The sequence below is a fragment of the Saimiri boliviensis genome, chromosome 5 (genome assembly GCF_048565385.1).
Source record: "Saimiri boliviensis isolate mSaiBol1 chromosome 5, mSaiBol1.pri, whole genome shotgun sequence".
Lineage (NCBI taxonomy): Eukaryota > Metazoa > Chordata > Mammalia > Primates > Cebidae > Saimiri > Saimiri boliviensis.
This window is the reverse complement of record NC_133453.1, coordinates 117,761,330-117,785,318: the sequence shown is the minus strand read 5'-3', so window position 1 is coordinate 117,785,318 and position 23,989 is coordinate 117,761,330. Positions and strand designations below refer to the sequence as shown.

The 23,989-nt window shown below is 44.0% G+C and overlaps 1 long non-coding RNA gene across 1 annotated transcript; it reads right to left on the bottom strand.

Annotated features, from left to right (window-relative positions):
- Positions 1–526: 526 nt before the first annotated feature.
- Positions 527–3,877, bottom strand: LOC120368107 (uncharacterized). Its single transcript, XR_005582323.1, has 3 exons — positions 3,722–3,877; positions 2,840–2,892; positions 527–927 (listed from the first exon to the last, which is right to left on the bottom strand). It is a non-coding gene; the product is annotated as an uncharacterized LOC120368107 (long non-coding RNA).
- Positions 3,878–23,989: the final 20,112 nt, after the last annotated feature.

The window sequence follows — 23,989 nt, the reverse complement described above, 5'->3', positions numbered from 1 at the left end:
CACTCCTGACCTCAAGGGCAAGATCGATCTTTCTTCTCTTGGGTCAGCATGCTATATAGGATTGCAGAGGCATTTGCTAACCATTTGGGTGAGGGGCAAGGACATCCTGGCTATAGAAATGAAAGTCTAAAACATGGCCTTAGGAAGAGCCATTCCCATTTGCTTTCCACGAGGCCCATAAGGGGTCAGGGGATTTTCATCATCCCTGTAAATTAGCCCCCAGTCACCAAACTTTAGCCACCTCCTTCTATAGCAGGACAATGCCTGGAGTATCCTGGCCAGCTCTCCAGCCAGGAGGGGGTTAAAACCAACATTTGCAGATAAAGAGGTAAACATATTTACATTCCTCTCTTCACACTTTATGCATATGTCATGCAGTGAATAGTTTTAGAGGTCTGTTTGTACTATCTCTCCAGAATTTTTACAGTCTGGAGGACACAAAATCTCTATAAAGTGACTTATTGAAATAGAAGCAGATTGGTAAAACCGTTTCCCTCTTATGAACTGTGAAGAATGATCCTCTAAATGAAATCAGGAAGGAACTGGACAGAATCTTGTTTAATGGTCTGACAAAATGAATCACAACGATTCCAGACATCCATCACTGCTAAAAGGGGACCACAAATGATCTGTGAACCACTATATATTGATTACCCATGTAGTACAAGTGTCGGATTTAATGTTCACACACCATAGAGAGGCGGCAGGGACAGATGGTGCCTTAACTCTTCTTTGATAGATTTTAATGGTGAAATATTGATTTCTATCTGGCCAAGGCCTGCTGTTAGGGGCCAAAGTCATTTGTTGGGTATTGCCGGACACCCAGTTGGCCCGGCGTAATCAATCATTTTTGGCAAGGCAGGTGAAAATCCAGAGAGAAGCACCTTGGAACCCAAACTGGAGCGTGATGTGTCTGAGTCCAGCCACCTAGAGAAAAAGAGAGAGAGAGAGCGGACTCTTGGAGATTGTGCTTGTAAAGAATTATTAATGATAAGACATGTTTACTGAGGAGAGTCGCAGCGAATCAGAGCTGACATGAAATAGTCTGGGAGCCTCGTGGAGAAAATGAGCCTCTTGCTAAGAGGGACTATATTTTATTTAAACATCCTTCTAAGGCTGAGAACTCAGGTAATCTGTTGTGTTACAAGCCACTGGCTGTTCTTGCCATCCAGAGAGATAACACTGAGGCGCTAATAGGAACACATCAATCACAATCAGGCTGCAATTCCAGCGGTGTCTCGTCCTCCCAGCTCCTCTTTAAGCTCCTTAATAATGGTGATAACATAGTTCGGGGGCTGCTGAGAAGGGCTCTCCCCTGTGAGGGTCATATTCATAAAGCGAATAGCTTGCCAAGTCAGCATCCAGGGAACGGGATCTATGCTGGAGGACTTGCGTGCAGCAGGAGAGGGAGGGGTGTGGACCAGCTGGGGAGGGTTCGACTCCAGCGGGAGAATTTTTCTGTCATCTGTTGGTCCCTAGGTTTTGTGATGTCACTCCTGCCTCCTTCCTAAGAAAGGAGTGTGTGTGTGTGTGTGTGTGTGTGTGTGTGTGTATTACACGTAATTATGAAATAACAAGAATCATTTTCTTGGGCAGCTTATAAAATGGTTTACAAGGCAATTCCCAAATGGAACCCTCAACGTGTTCTGAGTGATGACAATCTCATGAGAATAAGTATGTGGCTTCCCTGGAAGATTCTGGGTGCAAGATATGTCAGGCAGGTGGGGATGGGTGGGGGGAAAGGGTCCTCTCAGTCTCTGCAGCTCTGTGTCAGCCTCTAACCTATCACCCTCAAGGTTAAGCATCTGTTTGCTTGTTTGACTCCTCCATAGGTGATGAGTTCTTGAAGGTGGCCATTGTGTCGAATTAATTATTGTATCCTCAGTACCCTAGCACATGGCCTAGGGACTCACAAGATGCTCAATACAGGAATATGGCTGAATATACAGGTGCAGGCAAGTGTTTATGTTGAAAAGAAGTCAGACATACTTCCTTGCACCTTTTGACTGTTCACACGAACATGTGTGTTACACATGTACATATATACATTCATAATGGAATGCACTGACCTTAGGAAGACATGCAACATATTTTATATCTATTCGTGTGATTTACCTTTTATGAAACAGCCTAACATAGTGTATGACAGCTTGGACTCTAAAGCCAGTCTGCTTGGATTCAAATCCTGGCTCCACCATTTATTAGAAGATGCCTTTGGGCAAATTGCTTCAAACTTTTGTGCCTCAGTTATCTCATCTGTAAAGTGGGTATAATAACAGTCCTTATGTTTTAAGGATTAAATGAGTTATTAGATGTGAAGCATTAATATCAGTTCCCTGCAAACCTAAGTCTAAATATTTTTATGTTATATATTGTGCTTAAATGATATAATCTAGCCATGACATATTCAAAATATTTACATAAATGAATGCATATATATGTGTGTGCATAGAAAGCCTTTACCTGGTTGCTATTAGCCATCCCAACAATTATTTGCCTTGTTCTCTTTGATATAGCAATCCTGCGCTTACAAGTGTACATTTTTCTTGGTAGCACTTTGGTGGGGTGGCGGCTATTTTCATTCATGGTAAATTTGTGTACTCTTATGCTATTTCACATTGGGGACATCAGTGGGTCTGTACACTTGCCTGAGTGTATTTATCTCCCAAAACCTGTGCACAAGTGTGTGTCCCTAGCTAAACAAGTGTGTGTATTGGTACTCACATACAAAGGCGCTGCAGGACAGGAGGAGCCCAGCTTTGTGGACAGCCCAGCTGTGCAACCTGCCCCCAGATGTGAGCCTGCAGGCAGCAGATTCCGCTTAGATTATCTTGCTTACCTAATGATTTTTGCTTCACTGCCTTGCTCGATTGTGTTCACCAGGACGGCAGGCTATTAAAATGTCAAGGCACATTGAATTGTTGTTATTCAGGAGAGAGACCTTTCCAATCAACCTGTGTTGTGGGGGTTGCAAAAACTCCCAGAAGGCGATTGGAGAGAGGCTTTATGGCTTTTTTACATAGATGGGGGTGAGCAGAGAGGTTGAGAGAGGGCACAGGGAGGGAGGGGTGGGGAGAGGTGGGGTGGGAGCCCGGGTTTATGGCCGCTGGAGTGTGCTAATTAAAATGCCATCTTCTCAAACAGGTATTGGTGGTTTCTTGCCTTTGCATTTATGGCTAACTGCAATATGGCCTTGCTGTTGTGGGGTTTTAAAAAGGGACAGGGGGAGGTGACTCACGGCGGGTGGTGGCAGCGGAAGCTGTAGTGCTGACAATCAGGGTGGGGTAAAAGGAGCAATTGTAAGGCAGAAATACCAAGGAGTTATATCCCTGGTGTACCGGCAGGAAGGGCTAGAGAAAAAACAGAAACAAGGATTTCTTCGGCCCTGCGCCTGTCCAGGCTCTGCTGACAGCCAGGTTCCCTGCACACGGGCGGAGGGGGCCAAGCCGGTTGACAGTGCTGAGCTGCGGCTGCAGTGTCGCCAAGCGGCACCCCTGCCCCGCCCGCGCCCGCGCCCGCGCCAGCTGGGACAGTCTGGAGACCTTCTTTTCATGCCGTCAAGTCTCATTTTGTCAGGGATTTATTTTTCTTCGGTAAGAGAGGGAGAGAGGGGGCAAAGGACCTTCTCTTAACGTATCCAGCGATCAGAGCCGCTGAAGGCCCCAACCAGAAACTCAAACTTCCCTGGATTGACTTTTCCCCTTTGTTCACATCATCTCACAAATACGTGGCTTTCCCCGGCCACGTCTGTTTCATTTCTGCTTCGGAGAGATGGCTTTGTTTTTGCTCGCGTGCGGGTCTGCGAGGCGCTCCACGATCCCGCCCCCAGGCAGGGCAGCACCTACCCGTGGGGGAGTTCCGCGGCCGCGAGGCTGCTGCGCGCTCTCGCCTTTGTCAGTTTCATCAGCCCGAGTTTCAGCTGCGCGCGCGCGCATGCGCCCTCCCACCCCCCGCCAGTTCCGGACTGACATCTCCGCCGGTCTCCCGCGCTCGAGGGTCTCAAGTTCTCGCCCTTCCTGCGCGCGCTGCACCTTCCCCAGCTCACCACTTTCTTTTCTCGGTGTTGGCGCAGCCCGTTCTTGCAGCCTAAACCAAATTTTATTTATTCGTTCCCCGCCTCCTCCCTCCCTCTCGTGGCTGCATTTAGGCAGAGTATCTCTGCAGGGCGACCTCAGATCCCTCAGCTTCGGTTCCTTCCAAGGGTTACGCTCCCGGAGTGCCACTGACCCGTGAGACCTGCTTTGGTCTTTTCTCCTCGCCTTTTTTTTTTTTTTTTTTTTTTTTTTTGAGACGGAGTTTCGCTCTTGTTACCCAGGCTGGAGTGCAATGGCGCGATCTCGGCTCACCGCAACCTCCGCCTTCTGGGTTCAGGCAATTCTCCTGCCTCAGCCTCCCGAGTAGCTGTGATTACAGGAACGCACCACCATGCCCAACTAATTTTTTTGTATTTTTCGCCGTGTTGACCAGGATGGTCTCGATCTCTTGACCTCGTGATCCACCCGCCTTGGCCTCCCAAAGTGCTGGGATTACAGGCGTGAGCCACCGTGCCCGACCTTCCCCGCCTTTTATCCGAAGACGTCTACCCTCCACCCACAGCACGCAGTCTGGCGCCCTTTGGGAACCTTTGGACGGGATGCTCCCTCCTTTTTGCCGCCCCAGCAGGGTGAGGGCCCTGCATTTGAGGACAGTTTTCTCTCCCTTATAGCTTTAAAATGCTTTGTTGAAAATGGCCATTTACTTGTCTTAAATAAAATTGGTTTATTCATTTAATCAGAAACACACCTCTCAGCCTCCCGTGGCCTATATGAGATTCTCTCTGGGTCAAGGCCCATTTTGTATTTGTTTCTGTAACCTGGAACATATAAATGCTCAATAAGTTTCAAATGCATGAAGGAAAGAAACGAATTTTCTCCCCGCCCTGAGCAACTCTATTTTCTCTGTGCGATGTATCATAATGCCCGAACACAAGCTCACTACGGTAAGGTTGGTAGATTTTTCTCAAATTCCTGTATTTTAATTATCTCCCCCTCTCCTTCTGACGGTCTTCAAAGCCACCAGGTGGCTTTGGTCCAGTTCTAGCACTCCATTTTATTAAGGCTCAGACAGGACAGTGTCAAATATCAAATGGTTCATTGATAATGGAGCCCAGAACAGACTTGACCTTGGGCCTCCAGAGTCCTAGTCCGTGGCTCCCTAAATGACATGTAGACTCTCATGCCCTTGTCTCCTGTGCCCCAACTAGAATCTCAAGAAAATGTTAAAGCAGGCTGGTGCCTAGTTTCCATTAAATTCTCTTCTAGGTTCTTCCTAGACTCTCTCTGGCACTGCTTAAGAGGGAGATTGATTTAATGGATATTAAGACATGATTTCCTTTCTTAGCTTCTCCTTAGCCCCTACTCTTGCCCTCAATTATCTGTATGAAGCACAGTAGGCTCAGCTCTGTCTTAATTGGATTTTCTGACAATCACCAGTAACTTGGAGCTGAGTGCTGTGCCCATCACCTGGGTCAGTTCATTTCCATGATTAGATTTATTTAATTAACATAACCCCAGTGTACCTTCGAGGAGAGGGACAGAGAGCTGCCCAAATGTTCCCTGGACATTGTGCTAATGGCAGACTTGGTTCCATGCCAGCAACCTTAACCTCAACCGGAGCTGGCATTTGAAATCCTCACTGTTGTGGTGAGGCCAGGGCTTCGGAGCCCCAGGAGGTGCTGCCATGATCCAATAGCCTGACACAGGGGGGAAGATGAAGAGGGGCATTGGAGGGACTGATTTACCAGCAGCAAAGGACAGGTCTGCCTCTCCTGTGGCGCACTGGGGGCAGTGTGGGCTCCATTATACATCAGCTGGGTCTTTTGGCTTCTATCTCTCTAAGTTCCTTAACTGTAAAATGGGAATAGTAACAATCACAAGATTGGTATATGGCCTCAATGAGATAAGGTCTATAAAATGACCATCTCAATGCCTTGCACAGAGTGCACCTGGCCCCTATATGTCCTGTCTGATGTAAGAGTGCACACATGCACACACACACATACACAGTCACAAACTTCTTCATACTGGCTGGACTACTCTTCACTCTTTTACTTCCATCTCATTTCTTTCTTTATTATCTTATTCCTTTCCCTGCATTTCCTTTTTCTTCCTCCCTGTCTCTAATCCCCTCTTTTCATTTGGCTGCACTTCCTTATCCTTCTGATGAAGTTTTCCTCTCTGGGCCCTGCCCCGAATGGGTCCTGTGATCTGGGTGGGTGCTCCTCTGTCTCTCCAGGAGCACTTGTCCCAGCTGTGTTATCCCATTCTGCAGTCATTTGCTTCCAACTGTGTCCCTGCAACAGACTCAGGGCCCCTTGAGACAGGGACTGTGGCTCAGTCAGCTAGCAAATAGGGGAGACTGGATAAGGTTGGTGGAAGGAGGCAAGGACTCTTTTTATGATTCAAAGTCAGTCTTATAAACTCCAGAGAAGCACCTGGCCAACACTAGTTCCTCTGCGGTCTGTCAAAATTCAAGAGGCACCTCCTTCCTCCAGCCAGGGAGTCTGGCTAGCTACATAGAGCATGGGCTGGGCTTCAGCCCTTATTTGCCTCCTTGGCTGAGGGCCTGTGCACAGGGCACACTCCACAGCTGTATGAGTTATGCTGTATAGTAGCTGAGGATGCAGACATGGGCTGCCTGGGCACTGGGCGTTTGCTCCTTGAAGTGGACCATGCTTCTGGTTTTAAAGAAGTCCCTGCCATCAAGCTGCTCCCTGGCTATGTAGCTATTTCCCACTGAGCCTCAGTGGGATGTAGGTAGCTGCCACACAGTGTGACAGAGCTGCCTGCACCCCCATGGACACACGGTCATCTGGCAGTGATTGCTGCCTTCAAGGCAGTAGAAGGGAAGAGTGCCTCCTCCCTCGTGTGCCCTGAAGCTGCCCCTATAGGATGACATTTCTGCTTTAGTATTTCCTTTGAGGTGATTGTGGAGAAAGGCAATCATCTGTCCAGCTTCTTTTATTAAGTGCCCACCTCATCAGGTACTGTGCACAAGTTCTTCGTTCCTCACATATCTCAAGGAAGTAGGCAGTCTCCTCATTTCACAGACATGGAAATCAAGGCTCAGAGAAAAAACGTTAGGAGTGGGACATTCTTTCCAGTACTCTGTTCTCCTCTTTTCCAGGGAGGGTACCTGACTTCTGGAGTCTCTGAAGGTCTTCTTCGGTATTTGTCAGGCCTTGGCAGTTAGGTTGGAAGGGGCACCTCTGAGCTGGGTGAGAGATACGGTGTGAGAGGCTGGCCGGGTTACAGCTTTGTTTGGCCAAAGCTTGGGCCATATCAAAACCATATGGACACTGGACTGCTAGAAAAGCGTCCCTTTTCTCCTCGCCAAAGAACAACTAAAAGAAAGAGAGATTGAAACATTGAGTTTCCAAGAGGCCACACGCATTTGGAGTCACTTCTGCTAATACAGCTTGTAAAAATATAAAACCCTTTTGTCACTATTTTAGAAGCTGGGAGGCAGAAAAGGTCATATTTTCATCTCTTCACATTCTCAATAATCAAATAAAGTTTTGGAGTTTTTGTTTTGTTTTGTTTCCTGCTATTTCAATGAGTCTCAATGCTCTTGAATTACTAATATTTCCACGATTTCCTGAAATTTCAGTCTTTCGCCTCCACTGAGGTCTGGTGTTTGTCATAGCCTCAGGCTGAGCTCTATCAGTTTGCTGGCAAGTGACTTCTCAGAGAACTTCAGCAAACACAGGATAGACTCGTGTTCAAAAGGCTGTCCTGTCACTTTTAATGCAGTTCCTGAATCTCTCCCAGCCTCGGTTTTTGCATCTGTAAAATGACTGAGACTGTGAGTGCAACACAGGGACATTTTGAGGAATGAATGAAATCACACAGGTGAAGAGCATGGGGAATTACTTGGACCATACTGGGCTTTCCCTAGATGTTGTTTAACTTTCCTTTCCAGTTATCACATCACTGTGACCCTCTATCTAGGGTGCTCCTATGAGAAACTTGTTTGACTTACTTCCAGGAAATTAGTAGTTCTATGCTTAACGATTAGATTTTCATTTACATGCCTTTGTCTTAGACCCCCGACTTCAAGTGGGGTTCCATCAAGGATTTAAACTGGTTTGAATTTCTCCCATTAGGGTGGGCATCCTGGGTATTGCATCTGTCTTTGAGTGGCTCCTTGAAGTGGCTGCAGCTCACAGGGAATGGATGCTCTTTATATGTGTTTCATGCCATAGGGCCACTAGATGCCCTTGCCTTTTAATTGCACAGGACCACTGTAAACCTTTGACAAAAGGCAGTTTTGCTTGGTGGTTAGAAGCAGCGAAACCTAATTTCAGCCTAGGCTCTGTCACTAGGGTATAACCATTGATGAGTTGCTCAACCTCTGAGACTCAGCATTTCCACAGGTCCAATGGGGATAATAAAACTAATTGCCCAGGATTGTTTAGAGGAGACCACAAGATCACAAATGGAAAGAATTAGCCCTGGGCCTGGCATAGAGCAAATGCCCAATGAGCTGTAGTTATTTTTATTTGTGATTGATATTTTTATCCCTAATGTGTGAAAGGTATTTATCTATGTATCTATGTATCTATGTATCTATCTATCTATCTATCTAAAATCTACTTATTTAGCTATCTATCATTGACTTACCTACCTTGTTCAATATTACTAATCATTTACATAATAATATCCTAAGAGTCCATTTATAAAACAATGGTTCCAACAACTGAGCAAAAGTTGTGCTGCAGCCACTTCAAGGAGCATTATCTCCTGTGCCACTTGTAGACTAAATTCATTTAATTTGTTAATTTCACCCTTAGAAGTTGTTTAATGTTAGCCAACTTTTGGAATTTTTATCTGCACTTTACAAAGCAAATGACATAATAAAATACATTAATATAGGCAAATAGCTAATCAGGCTTAAAAAGTTAGATTCTACATGTAACAAAGACTTGTACTCTTAAGAAAAAAGTAGCTATTGCTCCTTTAGATATTCTCTTAACTGCCTTCATTGTGTGAAGGAATATTTTAATGAGGTTCTCATCTGTTTACATCATAAATATTTGTTGAATCATAGAGGATATAAAGACATGGTTGGTCCCTGCCCTCAAAGAAGTCTCAGTCTGATGGGGAGACCAACCTGGGTCAATATACCTATGCTATGGGAGAGGTATACAGAGGTGTTGTGGAGGCAGAGCAGAGGGCTTCTTATCACACTTGGAAGAAAAGGGAGATCAGGGAAGGCTTTGTGGAGCAACAGAGATAACCCTGCAATTTTACAGAACAGGAAAACCACACTGGGTATGTTGAGGGATAGTAAATAGTATTATGGGTTGAGGGGGGTGAAGGGAGACAAAGCAGAAAAAGGCTGAGGTCCCAGACAAATGGCTAAACTCAGTCCAAGAAGAGTGGACAGGATCCTAAGAGGTTCAAGAGGGGAAGTGATGTGATCAGTCTTGTGTGTTAGATTATTGGGAAGATGGAGGATGGGCTTGGGAGTGTGAGGTTCTGCTGAAGCAGGAGATAGGGAATTGCTTTTCAAAATGTGGTCCAGGGACCAGGAGCATCTACATCACCAGGGATCTTGTTAGAAGTGAAGACCCTTTTCTTCCCACCCTAGACCCAAATTAGAATCTGCCTTTTAACAAGGTCCCCAAGTGATTTATATCTACACTGCACTGTAAGGCTCTTGAAAAGGTCGGACTAAGCCAGGATGGGAAGTGGCTTTGGAGACAGAAGGGGAAGAGTTAGAGTCCTGTCTGAGCCTCTGGTTCCACTGAAAGTGGAAGGACCTACCAGGGAGTAACAGAAGTATTTTTTGGTAAGTTCTCTCTAGAAGCAGCTGTGTAAATGGGCATGTTATGCCATCAGATCTGTAAATTGGTTAGCTGTCCAGAGTTTATTACGAATTCCTAAAATGTACTAAAAGAGAATGTGACAGGTAAATTATTTATGCAGGGCTTTGTTCAGATAGAGTGCTAGGTAAACACCATTTGAAGCGAGTGGGAGCTTCCTTAGCTTGTTCTGCTAGTTTAAGTGTATGTAATGTGCTTGGGGGTGGGGCTATGGATATAAACAATATTGGACCAGTGAGATAGCTGGCAGGGCCATGGGATTGGGGGAGCGGCCTTTCTTTTAGAAGAACTCCTTTCATCCAGGTGTTCATATGTGGAGGATGGTGCCAGGCTCTGGGAATATAGAGATGGGCTGGAACAAATATAAACATGTGCCACAGACCAAAGATGTTTGAACAGCCACATGCATAGATGTGATGTGTGCAGCAGGAATGGGAGCTCAGCACTTGCCCAAGCTTTGGTAGCAGTTAGGGCTGACACACACAGTTTCTGAGCCAAGGCATCCAGATTCCAAACTCTTCCTCCTGGGGTACCTTGGGCAAGTCCCACAACCTCTTTATGCCTCGGTTTCTACATTAGCAAAATGAGGATGATAATACTCCTCAGGGTGGTATCAGAATTAGATGAGCATGTGTATTTGAAATGCTCAAGAAAGGGTAGCAATCATCATATTATTATTGTTGTTGTTGCTGCTATCATTATATTATTCTTAACTTTGCTTTTACTCTTGTGAGACATATAGAAGAGATACAAAACATTCTCAGCTCTCAAGAAATCTCCTAGTTAGCTGGAGAGAGGATACACCCATGGATATCACCATGCAACAGAAGCTAAATGCGGGGGAGGCCATCAATTTGGAGGGGCTCTGAGGAAGGTGCTGCCCATGGGCTGGGATATCCAGGAAAGGCTTCTCAGGAGAGCTGCTGTTGAGGTGGGAACATGAATGAGGGGCAAATGTGTCCTACAGTCACACTAGAAGGAGAGCAATAGAAGGGGAACCTTGCAGATTGGAGGATGGAAGGGTCTATAGTAGCCTTTTGGCCCAGGGCTTTCATTCTGCACATAGAGAGCAGGCCAGAGGGCCTCCTTCTTGCTCAAGGTCACACAGCAGGTTAGTGGTTATGCTGGGGCAGGCATCCAGTCTGCTGGCCCCTGAGCTAGTGCTGTTTCCACCTCAGCCGCAGTATGTCTGCATAGAAAGCCACACATATCCACATGTGAAAAATGACAACAGACCTTACACCCTTTGCAAACATTAACTCAAAATGGATCACACGCTTAATGGTAAGATACAAAACTACACAATTTTCAGAAGGAGAAATTTTCATAGTACAAAATCTAGATGACCTTGGGTTTGATGATGACTTTTAAAATTTTATTATTATTATTTTTTGAGATGGAGTCTCACTCTGTTGCCCAGGCTGGAGTGCAGTGGCACCATCTCATCTTACTGCAACCTCTGTCTCCGGTTTCAAGTGATTCAGCCTTCCTAGAAGCTGCGGTTACAGGCATGCACCACCATGCCCAGCTAATTTTTGTATTTTTAGTAGAAATGGGGTTTCAGCATGTTGACCAGACTGCTCTTGAATTCCTGACCTCAGGTGATCTGACCGCCTCATCTCCCAAAGAGCTGGAATTACATGTGTGAGCCACTGTGCCTGATCCTGATGATGGCTTTTTAGATGCAACACCAAAGCCATGCTCCACAAAGGAAATAATTGATAAGCTGGATCATATTAAAATTAAAAATTTATTCTCTGCAAGACACTGGCAATAAAATAAGAAGAGAAACCACAGTCTGGGAGAAAATATTTCAAAAAAAAAAATCTGATAAAGACCTGTTATCCAAAATATATAAAAAAACTAAAACCCAACAGTAAGAACACAAACAACCTGATTAAAAAATGGGCCAAAAACCTTAACAGATATCTCACCCAAGAAGACACACAGATGGCAAATAAGCCTATGAAAACATGTTCCACATTGTATATCATCAGAGAAAGGCAAATTAAAACAACAGTGAGACACCATTACACTCCTATTAAAGTGACCGAAATCCAGAACACTGTCCACACCAAATGCTGGCAAGAATGAGGAGTAACAGGAATTATCATTCATTGCTGGTGGGAATGCAAAGTGATACAGTCACTTTGGAAAAGTTTGGTGATTTCTCACAAACTAAATATACTCTTATCATATAATCCAGCAATCACTCTCCTTGGTATTTAACTAGAAGAGCTGAAAACTTACACTCACATAAAAACTTGCATGTGGATGTTTATAGCAACTTAATTCCTAATTGCTAAAACTTGGAAGCTACCAAGATGTCCTTAAGTAGATAAAAGGATAAATAAACTGTGGTATATGTAGACAATGGAATGTTATTCAGCACTAAAAAGAAATGAGCCATCAAGCCATAAAAAGCCTTTTATGGAGAAAATTCAAATGCATATTACTAAGCAAAAGAAGTCAGTCAGAAAAGAAGCTATATACTGTGATTACAAATATATGACACTCTGGAAAAGGCAAAACTATGAAGACAGTAAAAAGATCCAGCATTGTCAGGGGCTGGGGGCAAGGAGAGATTAATACATAAACATAGAGGAATTTTAGGACAGGGAAAATGGTTGGTATGATACTGTAATGGTGAATGCATGCCATTGCACATTTGCCCAAACCCATAGAATGTGCAACAGCAAGACCGAACCCTAAACTGTGGACTCTGGGTGGTCATGATATGTCAGTGTAAGTTCATCAGTTATAACTAATGGACCACTTTGTGGAGGCATATTGACTATGGGGAGGCTATGCATGTGGGAGGGCAGGGAGTGTCAATTTTTCTGTGACCCTATAACTCTTCTAAAAAACAAAGTCTATTTTTAAAAAGCCCTTACAGCATACAAGGAGCTCACTAGTTCTTGGGGACGGTAATGTTGTCAGGCCAACTGCAGCAACGTAGATGGAGAGGAGGCTTCAGTTTTGAGTCTGGTGAGAGATCGAATCCAACCTCTCCACTAACAACTGGGTCCCTCTGTAACCTAATTCTTTTAATGGTTCCTCTTGTCCCCTCCCTCTCTTTCTTTTTTCCCTTCTCAAATATGTCCCAAGGCTTTACTGCCGGCAAAGTCTCATGTTAAGTATTGGAAACATAGACCTGAATGAGACTTATTCTCTGTCCTCAAAAAGCAGGAGTAGAAAATGCTTTTCTCTCTCTCCTTCCTTCCTTTCTTCCTTTTTTCCTTCTTCCTTTCCTTCCCTCCCTTCCCTCTCTCCTTCTTTCTTCTTTCCCTTCCCTTTCCTTCCCTTCCTTCCTTCCTCCCTTCCTTCCTTCTTTCCTTCCTTTCTCTTCTTCTCTCCTTCTTTCTTTCCCTCCCTCCCCCTCTCTCTTTTTCTTCTTTCCTTTGTTCTCTTTCATTCTCTCTCTCTTCTTCTTTCTTTCTTTCCTTCCTTCCTTCTTTTCTTTCCTTCCCTTCTTTCCCTTCCTCCCTTCCCCTCCTCCCTCCTCTCTCACTCTCTCTCTCTCTCTCTCTCTCTCTCTCTCTCTCTCTTCCTGAGACAGACTCTCACTCTGTTGCCCAGGCTAAAGTGCAGTGGCACAATTGCAACCCACTGCAGCCTTGACCTCCTGGACTCCCACCCCAGCCTCTCAAGTAGCTGGGACTACAGGCATTCACAACCACACCCAGCTAAGTTTTGTATTTTTTGTAGAGATGAGGTTTTGCCATGTTGCCCAGGCTGGTTTTGAACTCTTGGGCTCAAAGTTCTAGAATAACAGGCTGGAGACACTGCTTCCAGCCAGAAAATGTATTTTAATAGAAGAAATCAATTTCATTTGATTGGCAGTGGCAGACTTAGTGCTACATGAAGGGATCTACTGCTCCACCAGGACCCTGAATGAAAGCAGGCAATGATTGATTAGCAATGTCTGGCAAAGGTGCAGGTAGAGAAGAGTGGTTGCTTCTGGTTTGTGTATATTTCCAGAAACAAATCCTGGACTTTGAGAATGTTTGCATTTGGGCCTCACAGCCATAAATGTAATGTTCACTAGTTAGTGCAATCAATGAGTAGACTAGGACTAGCCAATAAAAAAAAAATCCATTAGCTAGCCACAAACAAACATAAAACAACCCACCCCATAAACAAACAATCTTTTTTTTTCTCTTAAGAACCTCTGGGATTATAAGAGGCCTAGACTCTCCAAAGGGTAGCTGCATGTAAGATACTCTTTATACAAGCCTGTAGAGGATTTTCCTTCTCTGATCCCTCTTGATTTGACCATTGGGTTGTATATGTCATCTTTTTTTAAAAAAAAATCCCACGTTGTACATAGAACCTCACTGCATTGCATTCAATGCTGCCATGTGTCCTGATCCAGCTTCAGCTTTCTGCTCTTTCCCAAACCCGATAGGAGACCACTGAGTTGGCCCTTGAGAAGAGAGCATTCTATGTAATGTAGCATTTACAGCTTGTGATGAACACGATGAGTGGTCTTCCTGGTCTGGGCATATTCAGGCACAGAAGCAGTACTCTCTGTAAGCCAGCAATAGTAGGAGGAAGACCTGGGTTTACTTTGCTGGAAGTGAGGATGGCTTTTACAGATTTATTCACACTCTCTGGGCCTGGTTTCCCTTTGTAATCACAAGTATATAGCTGTGGTGCTTCTGAATGCTGTTACTGTCTAGCCTTGACTCTATTTTAGAACAAAGGCACCCGTAGAACTTTTTAGGGAACCAAACAAAGGTCTTACTGACCAAGTGCATGAACCATCTCAGCAAATTGTGAAAAGCAACGTAACTATAAATTCACAGTGCTCACAGTGCTTAGGGATTCCCAAGTACAGAGGCAGCATTAATATAGGGGAAAAGGCACAGGCTTTGGAGCCAGGCAGACCCGATTTCATGTCTTCAGGGTGGTGGAATGTTGGATGAGTGATTCTCTTAGCCTTCATTACTTCCTAAACTGGGATATTAAGTCCTACTCATTTCATTGTTGGGAAAATGAGAAAGCCAATATATGTGTGATGGTTAAGATTGGGTTTGCTATGAGTAACAGAGACCCCACACAGCAGTGCTTACACTGATATTAGTTCTCTCTTGCTTAGAAGTCCACAGATGTATAGCTTAGGTCTGGCTCAGAAGCTCCTCTCTGAAAAGTCCTCAGGGATCCACTTTCTTTCTCTTCACCTTACCATTCCTCAAGTTTGTTCTTATTCTTATGGTCTAGTATGATCACAACCACATCCACATTTTTCAGCAGAAGACCAAAGGCCTGAAAATAAAAGGACAAGGGACAAAGGATGTGGATCAGCCATTCTTTAAGAAAGGTACCAGCACATTCATAGCCCTTCTGCTTACATTCTATTGGACAGAACCAAGTCACATGGTCACACTCAGCTGCAAAGGAACCTGGAAAATGTAGTTTTTATGCTGGGTGCTCATGTGACCAGCTAAAAGTTTATTTATGGAAGATGGGAAACAATAGACTTTGGGAGTCAACAAATCTTTGTCCCAGCGTAATGAAGCCCTTAGCACCATGGTTAGCTACATGAGAAATTCTTCCCTCTTTCCACTCATTGCAATGCATTTGCTAAGTGTGACCGGTGTGGCTGTAAGCGTTCATTTCAATCTGGTTGCCACGTGCACATACCACTCTGGCACTGTTTTCTAAATTTACCTAGAGAGGTTCTGGCAGAAAAAATTCCTTTCACTGCCTCCTTGCCAAGGAGCTGGTGGACATTTGGTGAGTGTAGGTTTCTTGTTTCTAAGTTGACTATATTCAGGCATGCTTCCTACAAAATCAGAAATTGCTTAGTGATTTTCACAGTTACCTTTGATTACTGGGAATAATTCTGTAAGAAGAGTAGAGCCCTAACATAGCCTACTACAGTGGTTGCTGATCCAAGCCTATTTTTTTTAAGAAGAGAAACATATTTAAATGGCACTCCTACACCCTCTTCTTTTGTGCTCTGTGGCATAAGGGCAAGGGAATCAACTCATTTTCATCAATATTTACCCAGTGAACTCTAAGGCCAGGCAATATGCAAAACATATATGTGGAATGATCCACATTGTGAGGATACAAACACTGCCTCTGACCTCATGAAGTGTTCTGTAGTTGGGAAAATGGATAGAAAACACATGATTACCCCAATACTTTTAAAACTATAATAATATCTAGATGTAATCACTATTAATAACTGAGGAGCCATTTTCCATGGAGCAGATGTTCCTGCTTCCTTCTCAACTGCCACAACTGACCCAGAAACCAGATCTTGAACTTCTTTCTTGGTAATATTTCTTATATTGTTTTCCCCTTTTTATCTTTCACCATTCCTGGCCTGTCTCAAGCCCTGTGACTTCCTGTGATGGCTGGATTTATGCAAAGCTTGCACCTGTGGACTGTAGAGTGAGTCACCCTACACCATCTCCAAGTCCCACCAGTTATTGACTTTCTGGGGTTACTTGACATTTTGGGTCTTAGTTTCCTTCTCTCTAATGTGTGACAATAACAGACACACTGTATTGATTTGTTAGGGCTTTTGTAACAAAGTACTGCAGACCAAGTGGCTTCAACAACAGGAATTTATTTTCTCACCATTCTGGAGGCTACAAGTCCAAGATCAAAGGGTTGGCAGTGGCAGGTTGGTTCCTTCTAAGGGCCATGAGGGAGGATCTTTTCCATGCCTCTCTCCTAGCTTCTGGTGGTTTGCTGGTGATCTTTGGCACTCTTTGCCTTAGATGCATCACCCTAACCTCTGTCTTCATCTTCACATGATGTTCTCCCTGTGTGACTCTGTGCCCACATTTTGCCTTTTTATAAGGATGTCAGTCATATTGGATTAAGAGCCTTCTCTACTCGAAGATGACTTTATCTTAACTAATTACATCTGCAGAGACCCTATTTCCAAGTTTGTTCACATTCAGAGGTACTGGGGTTTAGGACTTCAACATATAAAGTTTAGAGGACACAATTCAACCCATAACACTGACTGCACATGCTGTGGATGCAAATGTGAGATATATATATATATATATATATATATATCTTGCCTAAATGATAGATTGTTCTGGGGCTGGCTGCAGTGGCTCACACCTGTAAACCCAAGACTTTGGGAGGCCGAGGTTGGTGGATTATTTGAGGTCAGGAGTTTGAGATCAGCCTGGCCAACATGGCGAAACCCCGCCTCTACTAAAAATACAAAAAAATTTAGCTGGGCATGGTGGTGCATGTCTGTAATCCCAGATACTCAATGGGCTGAGGCAAGAGAATTGTCTGAACCCGGGAGGTGGATGTTGCAGTGAGCCAAGATTGTGCCACTGCACTCTAGCCTGGGCGATGAGTGACACTGTCAAAAAAAAAAAAATGGATATTTCTTCAATATAGATTGACTGCATTATGTCCCTGCTCAGACCACAAGTCTTGCTGTGACACTCAGGCTTCTACATAATCTGGCAAAAATGAATCCAGCTCTTCTCTGTATTCCCACATTACATTATTTATAGTGTTGGTGCATGATCTGCTTTGAACTGTGATTGGCTGTGAATGCCAGCAGCCTCCCTGGTGATGGCCTTAGGGCAAGGACCATGCTCATTCAATCAAGTATAAATCTGTTCTCATTCTCTTTTTTTTTTTTTGGTATTTTTCTATTGGTATATCCCAGTTGTACATATTTTTGAGGTACGTGTGGTATTTTGATACATGTATACAACATGTAATGATCAAATCAGGGTACTTGTGATACCTATCCCATCAAACATGTATCTTTTCCTTGTATTGAAAACATTACAATTCTTCTCTTCTAGTTATTTTGAAATATACAGTAAATTATTGTTAACTACAATTTCCTCACTGTAGTATTGAATGCTACAACTTGTACCTTCTAACTGTATTTTTGTATCCATTTGCCAAACTCTCTTCATTTCCTGCATTCCTTCTTTTCCTTCCCAACTTCTCATATCTATTATTCTACTCTCTACTTTCATAATATTCACTTTTAAAGCTCTCATCTATGAGCAAGAACATGCAATATTCATCTTACTGTGTCTGGCTTGTTTCACTTAATATAATGCATTCATGTTGCTAAAAATAGCCAAGATATGGAATCAGTCTGACTGTCCATCAATGGATGAACGGATAAAGAAAATATATATGTGTGTGTGTGCATATATATATATATATATATATATATATATATGGATGTCATTTATATAGACAAAGATGTCATTCTTTTTTGTAGATGAATAACATTCCATTGTGTGTATATATCACATTTTCTTTATCCATTCTTCCATGGATGGACACTTTGCATTATCCCACATCTTGGCTATTGTGAATAGTGCTGTGATGAACAGAGGAGTGCAGGTACTTCTCTTACATAATACTTTCCTTTCTTTTGGATATATACCTGGTAGTGGGATTGCTGGATCCTATGGTAGTTTGTTCTATTTTTAATTTTTTGAGGAACCTCCATACTGTTTTCCAAAATGGCTGTTGTACTTTACATTCCCACCAGCAGTATATGAGGGTTCCCATTTCTCTGTATCTTCTCCAGATGATAGCTCATTGTGGTTCTGATATATAATTCCCTGATGATTTGTAATGTTGAGCATGTTTTCATCTACCTGTTGACCATTTGTATTTCTTCTTTTGAGAAATGTCTATTCAGGTTTTTGCTCATTTTAATCAAATTATTATTATTATTATTATTATTATTTGCTGTTGAATTGTTTGACTTACTCATTTATTCTGGTTATTAGTTCCTTAATGAATGGATAGATTACAAATCTTTTCTCCCATCCTGTGGGTTGATTCTTTACATTGTTAATTGTTTCCTTTGCTGTGCAGAAGCGTTTTTGCTGGATATGATCCCATTTGTCTATTTTTGCTTTTGCTGTCTTGTTTCTATTCATTTCTGCAGCTTCTGTGTTTACAATGGTGCCAAGCTCCCACCAGATTCTGTGCAGTGCTGACTAGTCCTCGCTGTTGGGTGTGTGTGTGTGTGTGTGTGTGTGTGTGTGTGTGTGCGCGTCCATCTGTCTTTCTAGGCATTCCCTCAGAAGGAGCAGCAACACGTGGTAGAGAGTCAGGCTCTGTCTGCCCTGGAGGGCTTTGCCCCTTCCCTTATGCCCAACCTCTGCTTCTGATCTGGCAAGCTGGCCTTCATCACTCCAGCCTCTGCTCCTGAGCTCTTTCCTCAACCCTGGACCTTAGGTAGTTTCCATCCTGTCTTCTCCTAGAACCTCCTTATCCCCTAGTTGGAGTCTAAAGTTTCTTATGGATAGTGAGGAAGTTGACTATCAGGAGTAGCTGATGTCTGGAAGGAGAAAAAGTCTTCACGGTAGAGGAGCATGAAACTGCATGGTGGGGCGACAGTGGCTGGGACAGACGCTTCCAACCTCCATGTGTTCTTACTTTTTCTTTTCTCAATTCCCGTTTCCATCAGTGATTCCTCTTTCCATTCTCAGATACTTTACATCTTCATGCTCCCTGGCCTGTATCTAAATATAACATGCTCTTGAGAAAGAAAACATTATCCATTTTTTATCCATCAATGAGAAAGGAAGTCACAGGGTTTCACCTTCCTAGTCTGGTCTCTGATTAGGACCTCAAGGCTTTTCTCCATGTATGTCTCTGACGTGGGGAAGCTGGCATGTGAGTGGGCAATATATATCCTGCATGCATGGCTGAAAACCCTCCCTGGGTGGAGCTCTATCATGCCCAACTCATTGACACCCATCCTACAACTTCTCATCTACACATTGACCTCCTTCATTAGTGGGCCACAAATAGTCCTTTGTGGGTCACTGGCAGCTTTATGAAATTGCAAAAGGACAGACGATGTGGCTTCCCATAGGTGTTTCCATGAGAATGATAGGCTGAGCACACGCAAGAAACATGAATGACTGAAATGCAAGGATGCACCTGCAGGCACATGCATGAACATGGACTTGCCTGGGCCAACAAAGGATTGAATAATGGCAGTAATTAGTCCTTGTGGGGGATTCTGGTGTGGCTGTCTGGAGAAGGAGGCAAAGGAGCAGACCATAGCTAGAAGACAAGAATAGTCAGAAGTGCTCTAAGAAGGGAAAAGGTCAAGTATTGGAGCAATAGCTCAGAATCTCAGTAGGAAGACCAGTTTGGGAATGGGTAGAATTCCAGACCAAGAAGAATTGATGGTTGAGTATGGTGGCTCACTCCTGTAATCCCAGCACTTTGAGGGGCCGAGATGGGTGGATCACCTGAGGTTAGGAGTTTGAGACCAGGACCAACATGGTGAAACCCCATCTCTCTTTAAAAAATGCAAAAAATTTGCCAGGCATGGTGGACACTGGGATTACAAACCCAGCTACTTGGGAGGCTGAGGCAGAAGAAGCACTTGAGCCCAGGAGGTGGGCTCCAGCCTGGGCAACAAAAGTGAAACGCCATCTCAAAAAAAAAATTGATAGTGAAACATTCACTTTTCTGCCTTGAGAAATTTCCTTTGTCTTCTGGATCCCATCTACCTTCTCAGCCGGTTCTGCCTACACAAACCTCTGCCAGCCCACAGGAACCCTCAGTGCAAGTTAGAAAAATATGCTCCAACTGGGCTGACCCGACTCTGCAGGCACACAGGTTGGCCAGCAGATGGCAACTTTGTGTGAATTGGAAAAGCCATGGCACTAGGCTTGGTCAGCCTCACGCTGAATTTTAAGATTCCCCTGGTGCCTTCAGCAGAGCGTGCTTGGGCAGTATATACCTGCACAATTATACAGAACAGTCTTGTCTACACCCATGAGACCCACATTGTAAACATTCTCCCCATGGTCACATCAGCCCCCTTCACAACTCCATAATCTTGACACATTCTGTTCCTTCTGCCCAGAGTTCTTGTCTTCCTCTTTGCAAATTTCAACCCATATCTCCAGAGTCAGCTCAAGCGTCCTGCTATTGGCAACACTTCTGGACTGTACAAGACAGAGTAGAGGCTCTGAGTTCCTGTATCACTGCAGCGAGGGGCACTGCTCATCCACCAACACACACACACACACACACACACACACGCACACGCACACGCACACGCACGTCTTTTTCTGAAACTGACCTTTTTCAAAGCAGTGTCTTCACTAACAATGTGCAATACACTAATATTTTCTATTCAATTCCTTTCTGTTTTTATTTATTTATTTTTAAATTTTATTTTGAGTTCCAGGGTGCATGTGCAGGATGTGCAGGTTTGTTACATAAGTAAACATGTGCCATGGTGGTTTGCTGCACCTGTCAACCCATCACCTAAGTATTAAGCCCTGCATGCATTAGCTATTTTTCCTGATGTTTTCTCACCCCCTGCAGACCACCCTACCCCCAAAAGGCCCCAGTGTGTGTTGTTCCCCTCCCTGTGTTCATGTGTTTTCACTGTTCAGCTCCCTCTTATGAGTGAGAACATGCAGTGTTGGTTTTTTTCTTCCTGTGTTTGTTTGCTGAAGATAATGGCTTCCAGCTCCATCCATGTCCCTGCAAAGGACATGATCTCATTTCTTTTTATGGCTGCATAGTATTCCATGGTGAATATGTACCACAGTTTCTTTTCTTTCTTTTTTTTTTTTTTTGAGACAGAGTTTCGCTCTTGTTACCCAGGCTGGAGTGCAATGGCGCGATCTCGGCTAACCGCAACCTCTGCCTCCTGGGTTGAAGCAATTCTCCTGCCTCAGCCTCCCGAGTAGCTGGGACTACAGGCGTGCGCCACCATGCCCAGCTAATTTTGTATTTTTAGTAGAGACGGGGTTTCGTCATGTTGACCAGGATGGTCTCGATCTCTTGACCTTGCGATCTACCTGCTTTGGCCTCCCAAAGTGCTGGGATTACAGGCGTGAGCCACCACGCCCAGCTACCACAGTTTCTTTATCCAATTTGTCATTGATGGGCATTTGGGTTGATTCCATGTCTTTGCTATTATGAACAGTGCTGCAGCAAACATACACATGCATGTATCTTTATAGTAGAAGGATTTATATTTCTCTGGGTATATACCCAGTAATGGAATTGCTGGGTTAAATGGCATTTCTGATTCTGTGTCTTTGAGGAATCGCCACATCGTCTTCCATAATGGTTGAAATAATTTACACTCCCACCAACAATGTAAAAGTGTTCCTATCTCTTCACAGCCTCACCGGTATCTGTTGTTTTTTGACGTTTTAATAATTGTCATTCTAACTGGTGTGAAATGGTATCTCGTCATGGTTTTGATTTGCATTTATCTAATGATCAGTGATGTTGAGCTTTTCTTCATATGCTTCTTGGCCACATAAATGTCTTATTTTGAAAAGTGTTCATGTCCTTTGCCCATTTTTAACAGAGTTTTTTTTTCTTGTAAATTTGTTTAAGTTCCTTGTAGGCTCTGAATATTAGACCTTTGTCAGAGTTTCATCCTGCTTTAAAAATGCTGGTTGTGACCTACTAAATTGATTTTCCAACTCATGAGAGTCTCAGCTTTCAGTGTGAAAGATACTAATTGAAACCACTAAGAGGCAGGAGTCTGAGAAAGTGCTGGCCAGTGAGTGCACCTGAGGGTTCTGTCCTTGGATGCATGGGAGGGAATGGATGGTGGCTGGGGTCAGTGAGGAGGTGGGTCTGGACTCAGATGTTTTCCCTTCCATGGCCATCAACAGTGATTTAGGCAATGCCCAGATATATTTCCACCTCCCATTTTTAGCTCTTTCTGGCACCTGGGACCTTCCTGCTGCCCCCTGGGAACCCCCTCGTGGTGGCTAACAATGGCACTACATCTTCTCTCTGTCTCCCCACGTCTCTGTCTCTCTTTTTACTATCCCAATCTTGTCACCCAAGGCCGTGGAAGGGAAGAGATAAGTCTTGTCCATTCTTACATCCTTGGTACTTGCAGAGTGTAAGACCTTCAGGTACTCAGTGAACACTGGCTGAATAAATGAAGGAGTAAATAAGTAAGTGGGTGACTGTAGCACCAGAGTTCTGCTGAGTGAGGAGTTACAGAGGCTGATAACTCAAATGCCTTCGGGGATCAACAGGCAGGTAACATCACTCCATGAAACAGGCCAGGTGGGAGACAATAGGAGACAGCTATGAAGCCTCTGGAAGGCCAGTGTCTCTGTGTGACAGGCCACGTTCCTCTTGCTGCTGTAACAAATCACCATGAATAAAATGGCTAACAACAGAAATGTATTTTCTTACAGCTGTGGAGGCCAGATGTCTGAACGGAGTCTAACAGGGCTAAAACCAAGGTGTCAGCAGGGCTGGATTCTTCTTGAGGTCCCGGGACACAATCTATTCCTTCCCTCTTCTACCTTGGGGTGGTTGCCCATGTTGCTTCACCTGTGGCTGCTTCACTCCAGTCTCTGCTCTGCCATCACTGTCTCCTCCTCTTTTGTGTCAGATTTCCCTGTATCTTCTCCTTATAGGGACCCTTGTGGTCATAATTAAGGCACATTCCGATTATCTGGAATAATCACTGCTTCTCAAAATCCTTAATTACATCTTCAAAGTCCTGTTTGCCCTATCAGGTCACATTCATAGATCTAGGATTAGCATCAGGATATCTTAGGGATTATTTTTCAGTCTACTGTACCATGGCTGAGCAGAGTCAAGGGGAGGGATGGAGCCGAAAGTCTCCTGGACCAATCTTCTTACTGTAGATGCAAGAAAGTTAAGACTGGAGAAGGGAAGGGACTTGCCCATGGCCACTCTCCAGTTAGGAGCAACACCAGGACTGCATTCTAGGTCTCTGCAGTTTCCACAATGGCCTCTTCTCAGAGGTGGCCTGTGGCTCTGATACACTTTTCTGCAATGTATCTTCAACAATGGTACCTAAAATGTCAGAAAAATGCTCCACACTTGTATTTTCACCCTAGGACTCAGACACACTCCCAGTTATTTCAGGACTTCTGGAGTTGAACTAATACATGAAAAGCTGGTGTGACTTTCCACAGAGATGATGCATCCTTAAAGTCTTAAGGATTTTTATAGCCCCTTTGAGCTGTCAGGGGCACCTTAAAATAAATGTAGGTACTCTCTCTCCTAATCCCATTAATTATTCATGTCTTACTTCCCATTCAAACTACTCATCTCCCAAGTAGTCCATACATTTTTTTTTTTTTACCTTGTTGTAATCATGCA